Source organism: Acipenser ruthenus, chromosome 6 (assembly GCF_902713425.1).
Source record: "Acipenser ruthenus chromosome 6, fAciRut3.2 maternal haplotype, whole genome shotgun sequence".
Classification (NCBI taxonomy): Eukaryota; Metazoa; Chordata; class Actinopteri; order Acipenseriformes; family Acipenseridae; genus Acipenser; species Acipenser ruthenus.
In genome coordinates this window covers 66899761-66924515 of record NC_081194.1, presented here as the reverse complement: position 1 = coordinate 66924515, position 24755 = coordinate 66899761, and positions in this window count along the sequence as shown.

The window sequence follows — 24755 nt, the reverse complement described above, 5'->3', positions numbered from 1 at the left end:
TGAAAACATGTCTATTTTTTGTGAAGGATGTTATGAAAATTAAAAAAAAGAGAAACTGCTCAAAACTATTGATAGTGTGAAAATGGTTTTGCACAGTGCAAGAGGTTCGATTTCTTCTTAAATAATTAATCTTCTTCAGGTAAAGTTAAATCAACAATAGTTTAATTCAGGAATGTTACAAAGTTTTGGTTGTAAATCTCCCTCCTGACCTGTGAGGGCGCTAAGCAGCGAAAGGGAAAGGCTTTGGACGGGCTGGCCTGACAGTTCTTTTCCTGGGACGAGAAGTCGGTCAGTCTGGAAGAAGGAGAGACTCTGTTGCAGGAACGTATTGACCCGGAAGGTAAACAATGTAGCAGCTGCAGACAGTAAAGACAGCTGGAATCGTTTACCAAGGGGTCATGCGTAATGGCATTAAACGGGCCGGAGAATCGTAAATCTTTTCCTTCGCTTGGTTTCAGATCGCATATGGAACTTCAAGGACTGGGAGAGATTCACCATTTGAACTGTGAAAGTATTCGTTTTGTTTGTTTGTAGCACTGTTAGTAATTGCACTATGTAACACAATTTTTGTTCCTGGGTAGTAAGTGTTATTTCCTAATTGCTTATGCCTCAAAAGTATAGAAAATGGCTATTATTCCCCACAAACTTTGCTTTTGTGACCAGATATTTTGAAATTTACCTATTTCCAATAAGAAAACGGGCGAATTTGTGTCTTTTCGTTCACATAAAGTCAGAAAAAAACAACATATGAATCCAAATTAACATGTATTTATACTAAAGTAATACATAAATGACTACAAAAGATTTAGAAGTGAGTAGTTTTTTTAGATTTACGATTATACTGTAAATCACTTTCACGAATCAGCCCCCAAATGTAGTCTCCCATCATGTTCTCGTTATACTGTCCTTGGTAGCGGCGTTCAAAGTCCAGTATATCCTGGTGGAAGCGCTCGCCTTGCTCCTCCGAGTACGCTCCCATGTTCTCCTTGAATTTATCAAGATGAGCATCAAGGATATGGACTTTGAGGGACATCCTACAGCCCATTGTGCCGTAGTTCTTCACCAGAGTCTCAACCAGCTCCACATAGTTTTCGGCCTTGTGATTGCCCAGGAAGCCCTGAACCACTGCGACAAAGCTGTTCCAAGCCGCTTTCTCCTTACTAGTGAGCTTCTTGGGGAATTCATTGCACTCCAGGATCTTCTTTATCTGTGGTCCGACGAAGACACCGGCTTTGACCATTGCCTCAGACAGCTTAGGGAAGAAGTCTTGAAGGTACTTGAAGGCTGCCGACTCCTTATCTAGTGCTCTGACAAATTGTTTCATAAGGCCCAATTTGATGTGCAGTGGTGGCATCAGCACCTTCCGGGGGTCCACCAGTGGCTCCCACTTGACGTTGTTCCTCCCCACAGAGAACTCGGTCCGCTGTGGCCAGTCCCGCCTGTGGTAGTGCGCCTTGGTGTCCCTGCTGTCCCAAAGCAAAGATAGCAGGGAAACTTGGTAAAACCGCCTTGGAGACCCATCAGGAATGCCACCATTTTGAAGTCTCATATGACCTTGATGCCATCTCAGAAAAATGCAGATATGTATCCACTTAGGCAGCTGGAACTAAACTGAACTGGTGGGCTTAAGGCCCCTGTATTTATACTACTATTTATATTACTGGAAAGTTCTAGAAAGTTCTAGAAGTTACTACAAGTTTACTCAGCACTGAATCTATCTGGAATGTTCTGGAAAATAGGTAAATTTCAAAATATCACTGTCCTGGTCACAAAAGCAAAGTTTGTGGGGAATAATAGCCATTTTCTATACTTTTGAGGCATAAGCAATTAGGAAATAACACTTACTACCTAGGAACCAAAAAAAATAATAATAATTGTTACACGGTGTTGTCTTTTGTTTTGTGAATTCACTAGACGGCTAACACGTCTCTGGAGCTGTCGCCTTGGGCCAGCACAACCCGGAACACCACAGTAACAGTTTGTTTGTTATCACCCACCTCGAGCACTACTGCACGCACCTGGACTGGTGATTGTGTTAGTATTATTGTGGGAGTGGATAACATGTTATTTGTTTTGCAAATCATTATCATCATTTTCCTGCCAAGCTTTACACATTGGTGTGCATTGCCGGAGGATTATTGTTTGGTTGCCAGACTGGGATTTTTATAAAATAAAAGATCCCTTTTACAAATCGGATTACAGTTTCCATTTGTGATTATTTCTGCACAGCATCACCTCTGCACATGTTCTACTCAGCAGCCACTTTGCCACAAGGAATCAAAATGCAAGCAGGAACAAAGCAAATCAAAGGTGATACATCAGTGATCTCACATACAAAGTCTCAGTTGATGATGTTCTGAGCTGGCATCAGTGTAGATGTTATTTACTTACTTCTGAGCCAAGCTGAGCTTTCAAGGCATCAGAGGTGTTGTCTTTTCTGAGCCGGCATGGGACAGAAATGTTAGTTTCTGAGCTGCTATCAGTGTAGATGTTAGTTTCTGAGCTGAGCTGACCCGACCTGACCAAAGAAATTACTTCGTACAGCACAGATATACAGATAGCTTATGTAATTTCCTTGACCAAATTTGGTCTTATTTTCCTAGCATGATGCACGGTGTGAGACAAAGCACATTAAAAGGTAACATTTGCTTTTCTTCTTCAATTTCCCAATATCAGCAGAAAACCAGATAACAAGAAGTTAAATTTAAGAACAATGCTATGAGTTTTGGTCAATTCTCACAGGCAGCATAGCACTATACCCACGCATCACAAGATCGAACAACTGATTGCAAACAACTGATGTGCACCAGCTATGTACAGCTTAATTTTAAGAGTTTATTAACACTGCGTTGATTCAGAGCGTACATTTAAACGCAGGGAAAGCACACAATGTTTACAAACAGTTTCAATGATTTCTTTACTTTTTAAATGGGAAGCATGTATTTTACTAATTGATGTTTGTTTATAGGAAGGATCCTTTTGATTTCCCCCTTCATATTCCAAAATCCACAAATAGCTGCCTTGATTGCCTGCAGCTGTGTCTTTTAAATGGTTGGGTACCACTGGAACAGGGGAAGGTAAACACACTGACAGGACAAACTCCTGGGGACCCACCATGATGTGCGTTGCTCAGTATTTATTTTCAAACTCTTTTGCAAGCAACCTTAGCTATTGTTTTATGGTTATTTAGCATTCGACTAAAGCTGGCTACCCCTATGTTGATACAACACTCTGTGTATATGGTGGGTTCCCCGACACCCTGTTTATCAGCTTAGACAGAGGGAGAGTTATTTTTGAAAGAAACTTGCACTAGTAATTGTATCTTCTTTAATTGTATGTATTGTGTTTGGTTTAATTATTTGTAATTGTGTACTTTGTTACCCTGTGTGGGAATGGAAGGTTGGCAGGGATGGGGTTAATTCTGTCCCTGCCAACAATCACAGGTGTGGCCATTCTCCAATTAGGTAATTGGATCTAATTTCAGAATGGCCACCTGTATAAAAAGAGGAGGAATGCTTTGTCTTGGGAGAGGGAGTTATGGGAGTGAAACTGTGATTTGTAAATATAGTGGCCCCAGCCCCTTTTTGTTGATTTGTTTGTATCTTTGTTTTGGCTCTTGTGCCCTGTTTATTTGTTTGCTCCTGTTTTGTTTTCTCACGCTATAAGAAGTGTGCAACCAAAACATGGTATGGCTAAAAAGGGTGGGTGAACCGCCTTCTCGCCCTAAAAAGCAGCTCAAATTGATTAGAAACTATGTTTTTGTTTTTTTTGCATGACAACAAATTTGAAAGTCGTACCATATATTAACGAGCCTTCAGCAGTTAAGATCCTGTTTAACGTAACCTCGTGCAAATTTCTATTATAACTAAAGGCCGTACCAAGCAATTCTTTATTAACTATTGACAAGCTTCTTTGATTAAATAGAACAAAATAAACATACCAGACATAAAGAGTAGTGGAGGCTCCTTAGAGGAGGCAAGGAAGGCAGAGCCTCCACTTTTCAAAGGAAAGAATTATATATATAATTCTATAATGCTATAATATACTGATTCTGTATACTATTTTACAAAGGGAGGAAAGCCTCCCTTCACCCATTAAACACAATGTTAGCAGTGGCAGATCTCGTGATCCGAGCACAAGCTTTAAATGATGGAGAAGTTATAGATTGTTATTGTTTTATTTTGGTGCCTGTCTTGTGAAGGAGTCAAATGTGAAATGCAGGATAACGCAGTTGATCGGCTGATTAAGGCTCCATTTGCCATGCTAGATTATACAGAAAAACTAAAGAAAATCTGAAGGGAAGTGTGGCAGTGTGCCCCGCCCATGTGTGTCTTATGTGTTGCGTGTGGTGTGTTAATGTTGGTGTATAGGTATTGGTACACGGGATATAAATGGGTCTGTGTAGCACAAGTGATTTAAAATATATAGTTGTATTTAGGCACAGGGTTTGCATAATCACTTCACGTGCAGATAAAGTATGTGAGCACGGGATTGCACAAATTAGTTCACATGCTGGAATTCAAGTGAATAATTAATTGGTAATTGAATCCCAGCACAACAGTATATATAAGATGGGTGGGGTTTTCAGTGTGGAGAGAAAGTCGGGAAGATGCTAGACATGCTGAATTCGGTCAGCACGATACTTGTTTGTTTAGCGTTCATCCACCCTGTTTGTTAGTGTCTGTTCATTTTGTTTGTCTTTATTTTGGCCTCAAGTGCCGTGTGCTGTTTTTGTCCAACATTTTAAATTTTTCTGTGTGTGTAATTAAACACACTAAGCGCCACAGTGTCTCAGTTTCATCTGCCAGTACTGCCTGTCTGTGTGTTTCTTTCTGGCCTGACGTCACCCCTACAGCCAGCCTGTTCACAGGAAGCCATAACCAAAAATTGATATTGTTAATAAGAACAGGTCATTTCATTTGGTAGTAGAGCATTATGTTTGCATATGTTAAGACAATATGCAATGTACTGTGTGTTTTTTCCCCCCACTGTAAGCAAAGTTACCTCACTAATAAAGTAATAGCCTTTCAGAATGTCAAAAAGGACTTTTACGGCTGGAAGATCCTCAGCTTAAAATGGTAAAAACTGAAATCAGAAAATAAATTACACAGATTTCATAATGCTTTAACTTATTTATAAACCTGTTTTTGCTATAATTCACTGTCAGTTTAACAAGCCTCATGCCTAGCTATGTTCGGCAAAGAAAAAAGCCTACATAAAGTGCTCAGATAAGTCATCTAATTCAATTCGAAGATGCTTTCTCATGGTACTGAAAAAATTAGTAAATTGAAAATAAAGTAAAAGTTAGGAAATCTCATCTTACAATGAACAGGTTTTTAACAGGTTCCTGCGATGTCGTGTAAGGTGCACTCACATATTTCAAACTTTGCATATGATTCGTATCAAATTAGCTTTATACTTGGTCTTGTTTGTATCCGAATATCTCATAGGGAGCTCAAAGTAACCCACGAAAACATATAAGGACCATCCTGTAGTGAATGAACTGTCCTTAAGAGTGCAGAAAAAATACATTGTATTCACAGCGCTGTATTGGGGCATAACCGTAGAACAATATAGGCTATGTAATAACCGATTGTGGCAGCTCCACAATCGGGATAATATATATTTTTCCCTCCTTAAGTAATTATAAAAGTGCAACGCCAATCACATTGAATATAAAAGCTTGTCTGTCCCCAACGCAGGGCGCCATTAACACCATTTGCCATAATATGCATAGGGCCGCCAAAATATGGGTTAGCGTAGGGCCCCCACGACCCTTAATCCAGCCCTGCTCTTCATTCAGTATGTATTTTATTTATTTTTATTTGTTTAAATTATTGTCATTTGCAGATGACTCCTAAAATGATAGGAGTCACCTACAAAATGGGAAATATTATTTTAACATCATTAACCTGGTGCCCCCCCCCCCCCCCCCCCCAAGTAAAATTTTCATCTTTCATTTCCAGTTTTTAATAACCAATGCACAAATAATGAGGGGAAATATTGCAGCTCACAGGAATAGAAAAAACTGTCTAGAAGTAGTTGCTCTGTGCATTAATGATTCAGGCAATTGCTTGCATCGTCAATAATGAAGGTTCAGATGACGAAGAGTTTGGTGGTTTCGGATCAGATGATACAAACTCCGCAGTCTGACTGATTACACTTCCCTGTTACATGACAACCCATATTTTAGATTTTTTTTTTTTTTTTTTTTTAGCCACTGCAACAGCTTGTAACTCAAGCATTTTTTTTGTATTTAACATTTTAATGATATATTGCTACTTTGACACTCCAATTTCTTACTTAGAGATTATGTAAAGCCATTTATTTTAGTGGACCAAAAATGTCATGTGTTTATATATTTTTTAAATGTAGCGACTTTTATTCTAGCGTTTTTCAACTACAGATGTTTTTTTGCATGATGTACTTTTGCACTGCACATTGTAGCTTTAAAGTTGAATGTTTGTTTTGTGAAAATATTTGAAATTACTTAAATATGTTAATTGCAAATTTTGATGTGTGCTTTGGATCGTTGTTGTGTTGGAGTGTCCAGTTGTGCTCTAAACCAAGTTTTGTAGTGGAGGGTTTCAGATAATTGGCCAATATCTTTTGGTATACTATGGAATCCATTTTACCATGTATTGGAACTAAATTGGTATGGTGTTTTTTTCTTTGCATGCCTCACCAGACTCCAAATGTAACGACTAACAGTGTGACCAAATAGCTTGAGTCTAGAGAAACAAACTTTTATTATTTAATAAGCTATTTCCCAAATGCAAAATACCAGTCAGTTGACACAATATGGTGGTTTAAAAATTGATTCTTTTTGGGCTCCCGAGTGGCGCATCCAGTAAAAGCACTTGTGTAGAGTGCAGGATGCGTCCTATAGTCTGGACATCGCGAGTTCGAGTCCAGGCTATTCCTTTGCCGACCGAGGATGGGAGCTCCCAGGGGGCGGCGCTCAATTGTCCTCGGCTCACCGCGCACCAGCGACCCCTGTAGTCTGGTCGGGCGCCTGCAGGCTTGCCTGTAAACTGCCCGAGAGCTGCGTTGTCCTCCGACACTGTAGCTCTTGGGTGGCTGCACGGTGAGTCCACAGTGTGAAAAAAGCAGTCGGCTGACGGCAAACGCTTCGGAGGACAGTGTGTGTTCGTCTTCGCCCTCCCGAGTCAGCACAGGGCTGGTAGCGGTGAGCTGAGCTTCAAATGATAATTGGCCATTCCAAATTGGGAGAAAAATAATAAAAAATAATTGGCAACGACTAAATTAAAAAAAAAAAAAAAATGGATTCCTTGGTGTCCAGTGGCCTGAGTGTCTCCCCCCCAGGAATACTGTTTTCAAAAAAGGTTTTTACACCACTGGGGTGCATGATCCAACAACTGATGTTACATTGCATAAAGGTGTTTGCTTACTGCTGCATTTACTTACACTGTACTAAAATGCTTTAATATGTGTTTTTGTATTCTGCTGTTGATTGCGATGAATAGTACTGTTTATACAGCTTTGCATAGTCTTTGTTGCTTTATAGCCCTTTTTGTCTTGCATGGCATATGCACTTTACACTGTCTGGCCACTTCATTAAGGCATGTACCTAATATCGGGTTGGGCCGCGGTTAGCCCTGATCGCAGCCTTGACATGACTTGGCATACTCCACAACATGCTCAAGGGATGTGAATCCATTCAAGCAATTGGTGCACAGCTAGCCAGAGGATCATGATGTCAAATGCGTCGTTCAAGTTCATCCCAAACATGCTTCGTGGGATTGAGACACAGGGGTTGATGCCTGATGTCTTTGTCATGCTCCTCAAATGCTTTGCACACAATTCTGGATGGGTGCATCACCATCAGGGTAGAGCAGCAGCATTACACTGCACTGATGCTTCAGGAAACTACAACAGCTTTATTTACCGTATAGTGTTGCTGGGACCACATGTCAAATCACATATTTTGCATCTCTAATTCAGGACGATATCAAATCCTATAGTCAGGAAGACAGGTCCTAATACAGTGCCCAGGGATGATAATTTAGCTTTCTAATCTCAAATCAAGTTGATAATTATGTAGGTATTCTAATCGTATTTAACTGAGTTTAAATGTAATTACAGAAGGTCCATTACACTCACCCTTTCCAAACAGATATTATTTTTAAAGTTAACTTTCCTTAGAGCAAGGTCATCTGTATAGTGACACAGTATAATTTGGAACACAGCAATTCATCCAATCATTCTGTCGCAACATACAGCACATGGTATAACTAATTTAAAGGGTTATTATTTTTTAATTTTTTTAATTAACACTTTTACAATACACATTTTCACAGTTTTAGTTTTTACCATTTATCTGTGAAGAAAAAGAATGCTCTAACGTGGCTCATTTTCTGAATTCGTGTTTTCAGAAGAATGGATTCAAAAGTGAGCAACAGCCTTTGAATATGATGTTGCTCTTGGAAGAGAGACAGTCTGGACTTTCTATTACTACTGCTTCTTGTTATTTCACCTAGCTGTTTTGCAGAGGTGTAACAAAGCTATAAATCACATTACTCACCTGGCAAAATAATGTTTTAGATGAATGATGTTCCCAGATACCCAGCCTAGACTGGTGTAAAACCACAAGGAAGCCACAGGGTACTTAAAAGGATTTCTGCATGATTAAACAGCAATCAAAATTTAATCTTGGTTAGCAAGATACTGAATCCTGGAGGCAAAGGCCCAGCTTGGAACATCTTAACTTGGGCTCCTTGGGCACGTAATCAGAAGAGTTTGCTCAAGCAAAATGAGCTTAACTTAGATTTGATGAAACAAAATGAGCTGAACTTAGATTTGTCATCTATTACTGGAGGAGGGCAATGGCCATTGCAGTGCTCCTCCAGCCAAGACATAGCATGACCAAAATATGAGTGCATATTTGATTTACAGGAAACCATATGTTTCATACTTTAAATAAAGGAGGGCAGGGGGGGATTTTCAAACATCAGCGTTATTGTATCGAACTCGGGGTATAGTAACGACAGCTTTAATAGCAAGTGATTTTCAGACAGAATTTGTTTATAAAAATCAATCCGATAATGCTTTGAAATTGAGTCGGTGAGGTCGTTAATTTCTCGGTAAAAAGCTTAATTGTCGCAGGTCACATACATCACTTCCTGTGTCAATGACTAGATAAGGGGAACTCGTTAATCAAAATGCATGTCAACGAGATCAAGAAAAATGAATGGAAGCATAATTCGCTGTTATGGAAACTACCAGCGCACAGGGAGACTCTCCCACCAGTGAGCAGCACAGATTAAAATACATAAATAAATAAATAAATAAATAAATAAATAAATAAATAAATAAATACAAAATTAAACCTCACTACTCATTTATCAGTGGTGTAAGGATTTACTTAGTACACGGGGGGTTGGGGGGTTGGGGGGTTGGGGACCAAACAAACCACATACACCACATACTTTTCAATTAACGGACTGCCGATTGGTCAATAAAATCAAGAAACTGGAAAAAGGCCAATCAGCATCGGTAGAACTATTAACTTCGGTTGCTGAGGAACAAACAGTATTCTGTAAATTTGTTTCAGTAATTCCAAATAGGCAGCAGGCAAAAGATGTCGGTCACCAAAGTGGAGCTCAGAAGAGAAAAATAATCAGTATTAAAAATTCTGAAGTATCCTTTTTTAAAAAAAAAAAAAAAAAAAAAAAAAACGTGGATGTGGCAGCACTGAAATCCAAAATGAAGCGACGAGGGATACATAACAGTCTAGGCTCGATACAACTGCAAGTAGCTGCGAAAAAAATGTGCAAACAAAGAATGACTAATAAGCAACAGTTGAAAGAGTACTAGTAGAAAATGACAGTGCTGAAGTTGTGATTGATAAGTTAGGTAAGGGAGCGGAATATCCAACAGATAGGGCTAACTTTCCTATTAATGTTAGCGAGCACCAAGTGAAGCGGTTTATAATAGATCGTGGATCATGTCAACCGAAAGTACCTTTCACCAGGGATTAAGAGCAAGGTGGGAGATGCTTTTCAGAACATTATTATAATCAGACAACAAAAGCAGACATCCTATTGCATGTAATATGGCTATGTTATTCACCTGAACTTGATTCTGTATACTATGAGCCCTGTTGATTATTTGGGGACAGTAGCAAATTAGGATTTGAGCCTGATTGGGCAAAAGGAATCTGTAATGGAAAAGGTTTATCAACCAAAATACAGGCACACGAAACTTCTCAAACGCATAAAGATGCATGAGTTGTATACGATCGCTGGAGACTTAATCAGACAGTGGATGCACACAATGAAGCAGACATACAGAAAGAAAATAACTTTTGGAGACAAGTTCTGAAGCGAGTAGTTAATGTGACCTTAACTTTAGCAACGTGCAGCTTGCCTTTTAGAGGACAGACTCTCGGCGATGGAAATTCAGGTAATTTCCTGCCTGTAATTGAGCTCTTAGCCGAGTACGATCCAGTGCTGAAACACAAGCAATTAAATACCTAAGCCCTATAATTCAAAACAAAGTTATCGAGATTCTGTCTGAAAATATTGAAAACGATATTGTCGATGAAATAAAACAAATCACCATTCTTTTCAAGTGTAATGGATAGAACTAAGGTTGACCAAATGAGCCGCATTTTTTGCTACGTCACTGTTGAATATGAAAATGACAGACCAACTGCTGTAAAGATAAATGAACGTTTTTCAGGTTTTGCAGAAATTCAGGTTCAAAGCGCTTCAGGAATTGAATCTAAAATTCTAAAGTGCATAGAGAGCAAAGGTTTGGAATTAAATAAATGTCGGGGACAAGGCTTTGATGGGGCAGCAACAATGAGTGGCGCTCGAATCGCTGCAAAAGAGCCGAATACGTTTATGTACATTGTGCAGCACACAATCTGAATTTGGTGCTAAATGAGCATCCATTAAGTGTCATGTTTTTTTGATGTGGTGCAATGCCTTGGTCATCCCGTTATGAGTCTCTGATAGCCTTGCGTTTTCACTACGTGGACATACTGAAAGCACTGATGAGGATCATTCTTCTGTCAAGAAAAAAGATGAAGCGCTGGGGTTTAAAAAGAAGCTTGAGTTTTTCCAGTGTGTTTTTCTTGTAGTCCTGCAGTGTAACATTTTAGAAACTGTGAATTGTGTCTCTAAAATGTTACAGGGAGAAACATTTGATACAACCAAAGCTGCAGAACGGATTCAAAAGGGCCGCTGAAACACCGACAGCCTATTGGCAATAGTATTGCAATGACTTTGAGAATGCATGGGAGACTGCGGTTTCCCTTGCATTAAAATGGGGCATTGACTGCAAATTCGAACAAACGAGAGTCCGAAAAGTGAAACAACAATTTCACGATTTAAGCGAGGATCAGCTGACATCTATTTTAGTATGTAAAATTGTAGGCTATATATAAATACATACATTTGAAGTGCCATTTGTGTTTGTAGTTGTTAGTTATTATACATGTATACCATGTATGTAACATTTCATTAAACATTTATTAAGCATTGCAAATCCGTAATCACTTGTAATGAAACTGTTGTAATAGTATGCCGTTTTCTATATCAAGATTTAACTATTTACTCTTAGGTTTTTATTTGTATGTTAGTAACATTACACTGGGTGCAAATAACGGTATATTTTAGCAATACAACAAACGTTCCATAAGGTTACAAATGGTTAAAATAAGTGAATAAATCACACATTCATAACCACAAGTATAGAAAAGGCTGAAATATTTTCAGAACTACAAATAATGAATTATCAAGGTAGTCTTACAATACTGACCCACTAACATGCCATCTGGTGTACTGGGTCTCAAATGAATCAACACAGCGGATTGTATCAAAATGTAAGTCATGACAGGAGCCAGGGAAATTTGCACATACGTTCCAGATGTTATAGGATGCATTACAAATCACCTGAATGTTTAGTGAATGTTGGAACCCTTCCTGTTCACATACGCATGGTGCTGCAGTGATTTGAGTGCAACGTGTGTGCAATCGATGGCTCCCATTACTCTGGGAAATCCAGCAATGTCATAAAACTCCCTTTTAATATTTTGAGGCTGCTCCTGGTTAAGTGGGATACTGATATAATCGTTACCCTCCTTATCAAGTCACCCATGACACTTTGAAATGACCCAGAGACATAGAAGGACAATGCTGCCAAGCCAACACCTTCATATGCAGGGGTACAGCATGGGCCCTTTTCGTAGGAAAATCAAGGTCCTCCCACAGAGTCTGACAGAGGCCGATGAAATGCCCTCTACAAAAGCAATCGAGTTTTTAGATCGTCATCTGGTAAATCTAAGAAATTAACCCTGGTCCTGTACACCCTCCCTCTGTATCCTCGACACCGCGGCTGGGGTCTGTCAATCTCAGGCTCGCACCCAAGCTCTAAAATTAAAATTTGCTGCTACTGCAAATGCTTCCACTCCCAAGAAAATCCATACTGTAGTTTGTTAATTCTACTTTTTAAAACCAAGTGCAAATTAACTCCTGATAAATTATGACAAAGATTTGCTTTTAAATTCCCACTCAAACAAAATAAAAATAGTTGCAAGAAGCACTGCTCGTTATTCAGCATTATTCCATAAAGCAATATAATTTCAGAAATCACGTTAGCACAGTTATTTAATAACAAAATAGATACAACGACCGCTTGAAAAAGCAATGCTGTATACCGATTTGTTCATTAAAACTGGAGTTATCTCCCCTAAGTGTCTTAAACTATTTATATAAAAATGCATCCTTCTCCCTTGCTGTGTGCCTGTGAATATGCAGCAATATGTTACTGAGATAAGGTAATGTAGTCCAAGATATTAGTACTAATTGGGGTCTGTGAACCCAGCTGTAAATCATTGTAAAGTGCACAACATCCAGTCCATGCTGCTTGGTTTCTGGTATGTGTGCTCAAGCAGAATAAATGAACTTCACTTAGTAGTCATTGTATGAACAAATATTGCTGTAAACTAGCATATTTGGTATTGACCATTAAAATGGCTTGAAAGGAATTTAAAACACACATTTCACTCAAGCTGTTCTTTCTGTAGCTAGGTAAAGAATTGGATCAAGGGGGTGTTTTAAATTAAGCAGCAAAATACTTCTCTCTACATCTGGGAATGTTTTAACTCACAGGGAACATTTTCTTTTCATGAAACCCTTTCATATATTAGTTCAAACCCATCTTGTTTATCACCAGAATCTGCTCATTACACATGCTGCTTTCCAAGTGGCATGTTGGTTTTAGTTTCAAAAAGTAGAGAACAGATGGTTCAAATAACTTTACTAGACTTTTTTCAAAAACAGTGACTCCCATTGCAATACTGATTTTGGATTTGCTGGTAAACATTTTCACGAGATGTTGACAAGTGCTTTTCAAGCACAGTTCTGCCAAACTGAACATATGTGTCAACAAGATTACTGCATGCTCATGGTTACACTTTTGTTATTTTCTCAATTCTTGTGAACAGTGCTGAAGTACTCAAATAATAATATATTTTAAGAAAACAAAATCTTAAAACAAAGCATTTGTCATATTGTAACAGACCTTCTCTAGTCACTCTCATTTTTTACCCTTTTAACAACAGACCCAGACACAGAACAGTACTTTTTCAGCACTTTCATGCACTTCTATTAACACAAACAAACAAACCAAGCCTAACTCCATTTTGGAGTGCTAAACTAAACTTTGCAAACTTTTAACTACCATCGGTGAAAAACCACTTGTTTCACCCACAGTATACACTTTAAAGACTTCACCAGGTTCACACAGCACCTTTTCCTAGACCACACAGGTCTGCTCCACACATGGCTTTCCTCCCTCAGCCCTGTCTACAGGGTTTCTCCTACCTTTATCCACGGCTTAATCAGCCACAGGTGCTTCTCATAAAAATGGAGCCTGGTAGCCCTGTGGCATTCTGGGGAACGTAGTCTTGCAGCACCCTCCTGGACTACATCTCATCCTCCCCCTATTCTTCCACATATCCTCCCCCCTGTGGGTAGCACACCCGGCTATACCAAGGCCACCTCCCCCCCTTTCTCTCAAACCACAACCGGAGTTGCCCGCACTGGAACCTGAGTTGCCTGCACCGGAACCGGTCTTGTTGTTTCCGGAACCGAAGCCGCCTGCATTGGAGTCGGAGCTGGTACAGCTTCCAAAGTCGGAAGAGGAGCCTCTTCCGGATCCAGAGCCAGAAGGGCAGGAAGCGATGTCCCCTTGTTGTGGGATAAAGGAGGTTGGGTTTTTTTCAGGGCAAAGAGGTGAGGAGACCACCTCCACTGCAGCCCCGACCACCACCCCAGTGGCACATTTTGGCACCTACACATCAGGTCCCTCGACCTATACTCCTAGACACCCGTCCTTTCTGTCTGGACCTTTGTCGCTGGGTAGGATTCCCAGGTCGTTGCACCAACAAGCACGTTACACTCCCTCTGTGCCAGACGTTGCTGTACTTTCACTGGGATCGGCACTTCTGCCTGCAGTTGCAGCCTCCCAGTCACCCACCTGTCCCATCCATCCCGCTGCCCCCTGTTGCTGGTTCTCGGTCCCTTTGTGGATGTGCCACAATGTGGGACAACCCACCCTTTAATCACCTGGCTCCATTTTAAAGGGGCTGAAGGAGAAAAAGCCATGTGTGGGGCAGACCTCTGTGGTCTAAAAGAAAAGGTACTGTGTGAACCTTGTGAATTGTTAAACTTGTAAATGGTGTAAAACAAGTGTTTTTGACTGGTAAACACCTTAGCTGTCCAGTGGGTTAGTTAAGAGTGCACTCCAATGGGAGTTAGCACTCCAATGGGAGTTAGATTTGTTTTGTTTGTTTGTGTTAATCAAAGTGCGCAACTGCTCTAAACTTGCAGTTCTGTGTCTGGGTCTGCTGTTTAAGGGTGCAAAAGAGCTGAAGCAGAGAGAGGCTCTGTTACAATGCCTTTTAATAATGTATTCCCTCATTATAATAATTTCAATGGCCATAATCTTTCACCTAGAGTACTGCACAACTAAAGAAATCGTAATGCCGTCTGTTAAATTATTAACTACCCATCAATCAATCAATTACCTCATTAAGGCTCCAGCCACATTCTTCACAAGGTTTTTTATTAGATGGGGGATTGACCCCATCCTTGCCACACACACAATTCAAAATAATAATGCAAATAAATACACCAAACTAATACATACAAAATAATACATCTACACGCAAATACATTTCAGGGGGCTCAGCAGGACCAAATTACATATTTGGAAGAAAGCGCACTTCATCAAATCTGTGTCTACTATACCTGAAAAAAGTAAAGGTAAAGGCTTGTTAAAAACTAGTGTTATTTACTTGTTAATCACATTGGCTGACATTAGCTATTCCATATGAAACTTAATGCAACTTAAATGTCTAAATACCACGAATATGGGTCCCATTTCATCTCCAGTAATGCAGTATTATCAATACTCACTAGAAACCTGTCAGACATTAAACAAATCGTTTTTTTCAAACTCTGCAGGCACATTCCAGCAATGCAGTTTTCCGAGACAACACAACACATTCATCTGTTTTATTATTTTTTAAATAGCATTCATAAATCATGTTTTTTTTTTCATAACATTCAACATTTTTGTAATGCATTTATTTACTTCCAAGCAATACAGAAAATGTGCATTTCGTAAAACGTCACACAGTAACATGCTGTCGTGTGTTTCCTAAAGGAGAAAGTTTGGTCTCTGCATTGAAAAGGAAACTAGACAAATTCATAAATATTTACCTTTATACTGGGTTAATGAAAGCATATAATTTTGATTAGAATATGTGGAGAACTTTTGTACACAAATATGAACAGAACCTACTCAATCTACATTGTGCAACAAACTCTTCCTGTGTCTTCAGCGCTTTTATTATCAGCCAGTTTTCTGTGCACACATCCATAAGCATTAATACAAACACCACATATAGCAGCTGGGTTTCTTACAACCGTGTGCGTGTGTGTGTGTGTGTTCTACACAAGGTTCTTTATCAGCTCAGAGGCACATTTTTTCATTAACGTTTGACAATGACTCTGGAAATTACGTTACTTGGGTTCTATATTTAACATGAAATTCTTCATCTCAGTTATATTGTAAAAAGTGTTGAATTTAAATCAAGGGAAGTAATGTTAAAACTTTACAATGCATTAGTAAGACCTCATCTAGAATGTTGTGTTCAGTTCTGGTCACCTCGTTACAAAAAGGATATTGCTACTCTAGAAAGAGTGCAAAGAAGAGCGACCAGAATTATCCCGGGTTTAAAAGGCATGTCGTATGCAGACAGGCTAAAATAATTGAATCTATTCAAAAATTCTATTCAAAATTCTAAAAGGTATTGACAATGTCGGCCCAGGGGACTTTTTCGACCTGAAAAAAGAAACAAGGACCAGGGGTCACAAATGTAGATTAGATAAAGGGGCATTCAGAACAGAAAATAGGAGGCACTTTTTTACACAGAGAATTGTGAGGGTCTGGAACCAACTCCCCCGTAATGTTGTTGAAGCTGAAACCCTGGGATCCTTCAAGAAGCTGCTTGATGAGATTCTGGGATCAATAAGCCACTAACAACCAAACGAGCAAGATGAGCCGAATGGCCTCTCGTTTGTAAACTTTCTTATGTTCTTAACTTGTTAAAATGTACAACACTATGGAATAGCTTACAAGATCACAACACATCAACATAAAATAAGGAAATACATACATTAGAAAATCCATGTTATAAAAGTTTCATATTATAGGCACCTTTCTTACTGCAGTTGGTACAAGTCATGGGTCCAGTTTCGTTTGTTTCTCACGTGAGTGTTCGTGCTTCAACCAAATGCCGTCATCACTGACAATGACTGAGTAGCTTTCAAATTATTAATTCTTACTGTGATTGGCTGTAACAGTAACAAGGCTAACCACAGACTGGATATTGTTAAACTGCCGGAACAATTGGACTGCACTGCAGTGGGAATTAGACCGCAGTCCCAATGAAATTTTACTACATTGTTGTGTTAAACTTCAGTGAAGATTAGAGTGGTTTTACTATATTTTATTGTTGTATAAAAGTTTTATTAACGCTGAATGACGAGAAATTGAGCTTTGTCCCTGAGAATAAGAACTAATTTTAGCCTTTTTTTTACTACAATGGTGTAGGCTACATAAAATATTCTTACAGGGTTATTGAAATATGTTCAGGCATATATTTTTTTTGTAAAAAAATGTCAACAAACATTAATTATGGTACATGTTGTTAGAGTATCACATATAAACAAGATAAGGCCGATGGCGTATTTTTTTTACAAATACCCCTCACCTGTCATGTGGACACCTATAGCAAGTTAGAAATCTAAATAGGTAGGTAATTAATTAACATCTGCACAGTCTCACCTTCCTTTTACTGTACATATTCATTAGATAAAAGTGCCCCACATGGTGTCCCATAAACAACCTTTGCATTAGCATTAGTACGATGTGGTCAAAATTGAGCCCACGATATGTAATATACATAAAACAGCTGGACCAGTATTTCAGATTGTACAGTTTGCTCCTAACTAGGTGAACAGTTGTATATTTTTTCATATTTATCTTGTTTTTATCTGGGGGTTTTTTGTAATGCCCAGGGAGTGTTTTGCAAAGTGCATGTATACATTTTTTTAATGCTGCTTTTACTCTGCACTTTCATCAAGCAGTGAAGATTTAAAATGCGCTGAGTATAGAACTTTCACATACATCACCCTAAACCAAGAGTTAAACATTTAAACTTGCTCCACTATCAGGAGTTGTTTGATAGAAGGTTGTTATTTGGATGGTGCAGGACATTTTCTAAATGGTTTTTCATGATAGACAAAACATTACTTGCATCATTCCTTGTGGGCTGTCCTGCAATTTGCGATATAACTTTACTGTGTTAATAAACTCAAAACACATGTATTCAGTAATTGGAAAAACCTAATTTAAATATGTCCTGTTATTGTTATAATGCATCACAGATGTCTACATTTAATGCATTTTTAAAGTTTGAATTACTGCCTGGTAGCTTACCTTTGTAATCTATTTTGTACCCATTAATAGCTTCTGTAGCATTTTAACTGATCATAGTGCATTTACGCATTCCATGTTCTTCACGTTGAGAAGTCTGTGAAGATACAACACTATGGAGCAGCCCTCTCCGCCAAGTAGCTCTGCAACTATTAAAGTCCCCTGTGCTTTCTTTGCTGGACAGACAGCCTACTGTATTCTCACATCATTTGAAACAAGCTGGTGCAGTATCTGATGCAGGACAAAGTTGAACACTCCCTATGAGTTAAAAACGTTATTCCAAAAGGAAAAGTTGATAGAGGGGCAGTGAAAAGGGTACCGAAGTTAATTAAGGTTAATGGTTCCCGCTCTGGTCTGAGTCCTGGAGGCGCTGTAGCTCCAACTTCTGACACCACGTGTCACAAAGACGGCTGTAGTGGGTGACGTCAGACCAGAAACCGGGAGAAACACAGAACAGACAGAGACAGTGAGGTTGGTGAAGCTGAGCACTTGGTTGTGCTCAGCATTTAATAAACAAAATAAGAGAACACAAAAACAGGTCACGGCACTTGAGCCAAAATAAACAGACAAACAAAACGTACTAACACACAAAACAAGTGGACGAACGTTAAACAAGTACCATGCTGGTACTTCCAGCACGCTGTAGCAATTATTATTTCTAATAATTTATCTCCTTTCTCTCTCACCCGTTCTCCACTCACGAACACCGAACCCCGAGTGAGTGAAAAAATGCTGTTTTTATGCAGTTGTACCGAGACTCGATTGCTAGTCAATCATTCAATTGGAATCTCGGTACAACTGCAAGTGAATTAATTAAGTGCAATCCCGTGACACACATTATACACATTTTATCTGCACGTGAAGTGATGTGCAATCCTCGTGCCTAACTACAACTATACATTTTTAATACTCGTGCTGCACACACCCATTTATATCCCGTGCAGCCATCGCTATACACCAACATTTACACACAACACGTAACATATAAACAAAAACTACGCACAAGGGCGTGGCCACATTGCCACACTGTTGCATTAATAAATATAGTAATATAAAGCCATTGTTGGCCAATGTCCCTCCTATACTAAAGAGCAGTAAAAGTGTCTCCAAAATTTATGTTTACAGTAGTTTCATTTTAAGAAATTCAAATATGTAAAAAAAAAATAAAAAGAGTAGATGAAGATTCCCTCGCAATATAGTATTATCCTAGACCGGTACTTGCTTCCATTCATTCATCCATACGCTTTAGGTCTCTCTTTCTCTAATTCAGCTATTAAATGTTTCAACAATATCATATTAATGTACACACTGCAAAACATGTGGATTTGCTATGCATTTTCATTACAAAAAAACTTTTACTTTATTTCATTTGTTGTCAACCTAAAACCTTGTCCCCATTCTGGAAAGGGGAATTTTCTTGAGGGACGTGGTGGGGAATACTGGGGTCGATAAACCCATTTGTCTTTGTCAAGCACTGTAGGCTATGTAACATTCACAAGGCAAGCAGACCCAGTGCCTATTCTGAACAGCAGTGCCCCAAACACAACACATTGCCCCCACAAAGCATGCAGACTTTGGTTGACACCGTACATCTGAGATTTGTTCAAAGTAGTTGTCCAGTGACAGATCTTTGCCATTAACACACTGAAATACACTGTGGCGGGGTGCCACGCCCTGTGCTTATTTTGTGTTTTATGTTGTATGTGGTGTGTGATTGTTGGTGTGTGTATATTAGTGCACAGGGTATAAATTGGGTTATGTAGCACAAGTGATTTAAAATGTATATTTGTATTTAGACATGGGGATTACACAAACACTTCACGTGCAGATAAAATGTGTATTAGTATGTGGGTACGGGGATTGCACAAATTAGTTCACGTACCGCGATTCAAGTGAATGATTAATTCGCAATTGAGTCCCGGCACAGCTGTATATACATAGAGGCACGAATCACTCACTCGGGGTTGGGTGTTCGGTGAGGAGAGAACGAGAGTCAGGAGGCAAAGGGAACTAAAAAGAATTACAATTACTATTCGTGCTGATTTTAAATCAGCACGTTACTTGTTTTGGGTTTGTCTCACCGTGTTTGTTTAGTGTCTGTCTCTGTGCCATTTTGTTTTGGGATAAGTGTTTTGTTTTTTGTTTAAACCTTTTATATATAATAAAACGGCTGTCTCTCTATTTCCTGGCCTGGCGTCATCACACGAGCCATCAACACTGAAAACAAAAGCAAGCTCTGAAAAGCATATTAATAGTATTATTATTATTAAAGTCCATGTTCCCATTTCCTAGAGTAACTCAGTCTTTAAAGTGAGACCCAGGTCAGTACATGGATATCAGGTTCTGCAGCAGTGGAAAGTAGGATGCATTCATCCCTATAAGCTAGAGCTCATGCAATGCCACTGCATGGTGTTTGGGGCACTGTGTTATATGAGGTGCCAAGATTCTGTGGCACTCATTTGAAGAAGAGAATAGTTGTTACTCTGTTGTCTTTTGCCCCTGTAAATACTGGACATACTGTAAGCAAGATGTAACATGTCAATGAATCTATCCTGCATGTATGTCCTTAAAAACAGTTTATAACTGGACGATGCAGGGCTGTTCTTTGTTTTTAATTTTAAATGCCGTGGCAAGAGAGAACCTTTGAAATATGTCAGAGGTTTACAGTTTGACACTGTTAAATGATTTCCAATGTGATACTTGGAAATGTTCTTGTGGTTTGTGTTGTAAATATGTTACAGATTTTCAAAATTAGAAACTGGGTTGTAATGAGAAATGCAAAATGCATTTTGATAACATATCATGTGATTTTCAATGGTTCAAAGGCAAGCAGTTGAAATACACATCCCTTACTTGTGCTAAATGTCACAGGCATGTTTAGTTTATACAGGGGTATCCAAGGTGAACAAAGGGGAAATCTGTAACTGAGATACAGTAAATAAGGAACTGACCTCTGCCCATAACAACTTGAATGAGTGAAAAAGTAATACAAACCCATATTTAGAAAACAAATGCTGAATTTATGTGGCTGCATTACATTTTTTTAATTATGAATGTGTATATATCATTTTAATCAATAATACAAGAACACCAAAGAACTCTGTCAAAGTGAAAAAGTAAGAAGGAACTTTTCATGTCTTCCCTGTCTGAGTAAAGGATAGACCACTAGGCCTCAGACACTTTTGAATGTTGTAATTATATTTTGCTTCAAACCCCATTCTTTCTACTTGTGTTATATCTCTCACATTATTCCCCCATAGATGTTTTTTTTTGTATATTCCAGAATAGCCATAATTTCACTAATAATAAATATCGCAATATGTTTATTTTCTGACGTGGTGATTTCAAAGTTGCAGAAATATTTTAACATACGCAAGTAATGTCAATTACATTACATTATATGAGGTAAGCTGCTTTCTTTTTTATGAGGAATATTGATGCTTGTAAAAAACAAAGATGAATTGCCAACTCTGAGTCCTCTCTCTATTTACATAAAGTTATACCGTGATTTAGCAGGTAAGTCACCTAATTGTTGAGATTTTTTTTAAGTACATTGTTAACCCATTGTTTGTTTCATCGCGTGGCACAACAGGGCAGTTCCATTGTATTTTGTATGTAATGAACATTTGTTAAGACTGTTACTGGTGCTCCTGTGCAGTGCACTCATTTTATACTTTCAATCACATGCTAATCTGCCAAACTAAACACGAGCAATAAAGTACAGTGCAAACCAATTAAAAAATAAGCTAATTCGTGATATAAAGCACTGTCAGGAAAATGCAGACTAATTAAGGAAAACATTTTAAAATCTCCACATCACTAGGATTTCGCCAGAATGCTTTATAGTTCAATGACTGGAGTTTATGGTTCAATTAAAATGTGCCTGTATGCTTTATGAATTTAATTAAATGTGTAACTGCTGTTTGATAGTACAGCCAAGTTGCAAACACTGTTTAATAGAGTGAATCTGCAAGATACACCCAACAGAAAAAAATCATTTAACAGTCAAGCACTTAAGTCTCAAATAAATAACTTTTGCCTTGTTTTGACTGTCTGCAGACATTGCTGATAATGTATTTTTAAAACAACTTTTAAGAGCAGCTTAACACTTTCCTGCCTAAATAGAATGACCATGTAGTTTGGCAACCTTAAATCAGAAATCAAAACCCAATATATCCACAGAAAGCCCTATTTACAGGTACTGTCAGCTATTTTATGGAAGTAGTCAAGACAAAAATATCACAAAGTACATTGCCAAGTCGTATGCAAAACTTTTTAACCTTGAAATATATGAATAAATACAAGTAAAAATGCAGTTTTTCTTAAATTATTAAATCTTTTTTCATTATGAAGAGAAAAATCATATTTATATACAAACGTTATAGAATTCAATATAGCCAGGAATAGCAAATATATATGTTCTTATAGTATAGAAAAACAAACTTTAACAACAACAACAACAACAAAAAGTCTATAGAAAAACAAACTATATGGTGATCATAAAGCAGTAATCGCAAAGATAATGGGGTGATGCAATAAATGTGGCCACCACTGTAAACAAGCAAACACATACATAAAAGAAAGTGATGTCGTGTGGTGTACGTACTGTCAAGTACAAGCCTCCTCTTCACCTTGTCCTCTTCCACTTAAAAATACGTGCTGGTAGACGTGTTTCCTGCGTTTTTGAAGTGTATCTGGCACGTAGGGATACAATTTTTGTTTTGTTCCTAGTGCCAAGCCTTATTAAGTGACAATGCTCAGAAAAGCTGATTTGATTGCCCCACAGCTTATTATGGTGTGTAAGGGTTAAAAGCGAGGTTTACAGTAAGGTACAATCTCTTGTTATTTCTACTGCTGATTAAGCTCTGTGGCAGTGCATATTCCTTACCATAAGGGTTGGTCTCAAGTATCACCAATTAATATGTGGTAACTACCACAGAAAGCTGAAACACCCGTTCACTCATTCACTCTATTAGTCCCACTTTAGAGGACATATACGCTATGAAGTTACATGCCATTTCAGAGGAAGTGATACATTTGAAAGAAGCTTATTACAGTATGATTGTAGTGTCAGTCTTTGACTTTCTACAATTAAATAAGCCAGACTTCACTCAATTAAATAAGCCATGCCTTAACCACTATAGAATAAGGCTCATTTTCCCCCTGCTTTTCTCTATGGGACTGTCATGGATGGCAAGAGTGGTGCATGTGGGTGGTGACGTCAGATCAGGAAATTAAAGAATAGCAGCTGAACGCAAGAGCTCTCAGCTTTTTATTAAACAAAAATAAACAAACAGTTTAAACAAAACACAAAATAAAAGGCTCACTGGCCAAACCAAAATAAACATTACACAAAACCAGTATATATTTGGAATATAGCAATTGTTTTCTCTCAATTCAGACTCACGTCTCTTGTCTCTTGTCTCTTGTCTCTGACTCTCTCCACCTAATGAGCTTGGAGTTCGTCTTTTTATATTCTGTGGCTGCAGCTAATTACCCATTAATACAATAATTACCTTAAGGCTCCAGCCACATTCCCACGAGAGTTCTAGGGGAGGGGTTTTAACCCCATCCCCACCAACTACACATTATAAGACTGGCTTTTTTGCCGGTTTCAAACAGTAAATAGTAAAAGAGGGACGGTGCTCGACCGCCCGCACATGAACACAATAATAATGATAAGGATGGATACAAATACAATATTAATAATAATAAGGATACAAATAATACATAAATATGCACAAGGGGAGGGCACCCCGTCACAGAGACCTAACAAGATTTCAACGAGAAAATATAGAAAAGCAATGACATGAGTCCAACCATAAATAATGAAAAATCATGGAAATGAAAAGAAAGCCTTTCGGTCATACAGATCTCATACTATGGAAATTGCATAAACGGTTACTTAGACACACTCTCATTGAGTTTGATTTATTTGTAAAGAAAGGAGTGAAATAGTATAAATAGTCAGGCTTAAACTATAAAACGATGAATGCATTTCAGTAGAAACATATACTCTACACATTCAAATACAACATATTCTAATCCATATGTGTTTAACTGCTTAATATTCCTACTTGCAGTATTTTCTGACAAACAAAAAGAACAGATAAGAGTACAAACACCAACATAGCATTTAATACAGTAGGCTTCATATGCAGCATGTCATTGTTGTCATTGTTAGCATCTGTTATCAACAGTTATGCATTTATGATGGTGTAAGAATTTGATTAGAAATCCCACCTAATGTGTTTTTAGTTTGTACTGTGGCAAGCTTCCTCATTGGATTTACTTTATACGATGACAAGCTTGTTCCAGTGTATATTTTCTGTCAGAAGCCTTCCTCTCATTATCGCTGAATCGCCTGTGAGCAGGTCAGCATGAGTGCTATACAGACATAATAGACACAATCGTTAATTGGGGCTTTGTTTATTTAATAACAATGTTGCACTTTAAAATGAATTTACTCTGTCACTAAAAACAACCACCACTATACTACTTAATAAAAATCGATTGCCTTCTATTTAACATGGGTAAAGCAAACAAAAATGCAACTCCTCCATGCAGCTCATTTGTTTTCAATCACTAATATATAAAAAAGAAACTAAAACATTTTTTCCAAAGGATAAACCATTTTATAATGATAAAATATATACAGCGTAATTAATTATTGTAAATAAACTGCTTTTCCTTTTATTCTGAGGAGCTAGTTCATACAA